The sequence below is a fragment of the Priapulus caudatus genome, unplaced genomic scaffold, assembly GCF_000485595.1.
Source record: "Priapulus caudatus unplaced genomic scaffold, Priapulus_caudatus-5.0.1 Scaffold1168, whole genome shotgun sequence".
Taxonomy (NCBI): domain Eukaryota; kingdom Metazoa; phylum Priapulida; class Priapulimorpha; order Priapulimorphida; family Priapulidae; genus Priapulus; species Priapulus caudatus.
Genome location: NW_014578229.1, coordinates 30237 through 32666, shown reverse-complemented (window position 1 = coordinate 32666; position 2430 = coordinate 30237).

Here is a 2430-nt window from a genome sequence, read left to right as displayed (position 1 = left end):
ACTCGGTAACTCCGTAACTCGGTAACTCCGTAACTCGGTAACTCCGTAACTCGGTAACTCCGTAACTCGGTAACTCCGTAACTCGGTAACTCTCTTTCGTCTCTCCGAGCGTCTATTTATACGCTTCTTAAAAGCGCCCGGACGCAATACAATCCAAACCAGTTTCTCACCCGCTGCTTCTACTATTAGTGACATATTAACGCGCAATTGTCTGTAATCATTAGGATGCGCGGTAGGGCTACGTATATATACGAGCATACGTCCCATGTCATTACAATAACAACAATAACTAGCCAGGGTTAGAAGTATAGACGCAAAGCCCTAATTAGCCCGCAGCCCTACAATACAACATAGACACAGAAATTAGCTACGCAGGATGACATTAAGGCTACCCTGAATGGTCAGCACCACAACTCTCAAGTCTCTCTAGCATCCCAGACCAACAATCCCCACTATCACAGACCAACAGTCTCCCCTATCACAGACCAACAGTCTCCACTATCACAGACCAACAGTCTCCACTATCACAGACCAACAGTCTCCACTATCACAGACCAACAGTCTCCACTATCACAGACCAACAATCCCCACTATCACAGACCAACAATCTCCACTATCACAGACCAACGACCTTCACTATCACAGACCAACAGTCTCCACTATCACAGACCAACAATCCCCACTATCACAGACCAACAGTCTCCACTATCACAGACCAACAGTCCCCACTATCACAGACCAACAATCCCCACTATCACAGACCAACAATCCCCACTATCACAGACCAACAATCACCACTATCACAGACCAACAATCCCCACTATCACAGACCAACAGTCCCCACTATCACAGACCAACAGTCTCCACTATCACAGACCAACAGTCTCCACTATCACAGACCAACAGTCTCCACTATCACAGACCAACAGTCTCCACTATCACCAAGTTTAGGTGTGAGCGCGTGCGTGTAGGCGTGAGTGCGGCCGTTGTAGCGATGACGTGACGTGCCGTGTAGGCCGTGAGTAGCGCGCGGTGTAGGTGTGAAGTGCGTGGCGTGTAGGCAGTGAGTGCGCGCGTGTAGGACTGTGAGTGGTGCGTTGTAGGTGTGAGTGCGCGCGTGTAGGTGTGAGTGCGGTGCGGTGTAGGTGTGATGTGCGTGCACGTGTAGGGTGTGCAGATGGTTAGGCCGTGAGATGTAGGTGTGCAGTGGCGTGCGTCGTAGGCGTGAGCTCGTAGGCGTGAGTGGGCCCGGTGCGGTAGCGTGACTCCGTGCGTTGTATGGCGTGACGTGCGCGCTAGTGTAGGCTGAGTCGCGCCCGCGATGTACTGGTGTGAGTAGCGCGGCGTGTAGGTGTGATGCGTGCGCGTGTAGGTGTGAGTGCGTGAGTGTTAGGTGCTGAGTGCGTGCGTGATAGTTGATGAGTTGACGTGGCGTGTAGGTGCTGCAGTTGCAGTTGCGATGTAGGTGTGAGTGCAGTGCGATGTAGGGCTTGAGGCGCAGCGCGTGTAGGCGTGAGTGCGCGCGTGTAGGTGTGAAGTGCGTGCGGTGTAGGCGGTTGAGTGCGTGCGCGTGTACGGTGTGAGTGCGTGCGGTGTAGGTGTCGATGCGTGTGCGTGTAAGGTGTGAGATGAGTGCGTGTAGTGCGTCGAGTGCGTGTGTGTCAAGGCGTGAGTGCGTGCGGTGTTAGGATGTGAGCGCGTGCGTGTAGGCGTCGAGTGCGTGCGCTTGCCTATGGAACGGCGCGAGGTGTGAGTGGCCGTGCGTAGGTAGCGATGTGAGTGCGTCGGCGCCGTGTAGGCGTGATGTAGCGTGCGTGTAGGTGTAGAGCGCTCGTGTAGGCCCGAGGCACGTGAGTGCGTGCCAGTGTAGGTGTGAGTGCTTTTGCGTGGTAGGTGTGGAGTGCAGTGCGTGTAGGTGCTGAGGTCGCGTGCGTGTACGGGTGAGAGTGCGTGCGTGTAGGTGTGAGTGCGTCGCGCTGTAGGTGTGAGCCGGCGCTGCGTGTAGGCCATTAGAGTAGCGCTGGTGTAGTGTGAGTGCGTGCGTGTACGTGTGAGTGGCGTGCCGTCGTAGTGTGCAGTGCGTGCGAGTGTAGGTGTGGAGTGCGTGCGTGTAGGGCCTGTGATGCGTGCGCTGTAGGCGCTAGAGTGCGTGCGTGTAGTGCGTGATAGGGCGCGCTGTAGGTGTGCAGTGCGTTGGCCGGTTTGGTAGGCGATGCAGTGCGTGGCGTGTACGGCTGTCCGACGTGGTGACGTGTAGGGGATGTTAGAGCGCGTGGCGAATGGTACAGGCGTGAGTGCGTGCGTGGAGGTGTGAGTGCGTGCGTGTATGGCCGCCGGTCCGACGCCGTGAGTGCGCTGACGTCGTACGGAGTCGTGAGTGTAGGCGTGAGGTCGCGTGTAGGGTGAGTGCGCGTGGCGTGTAGGCACCTC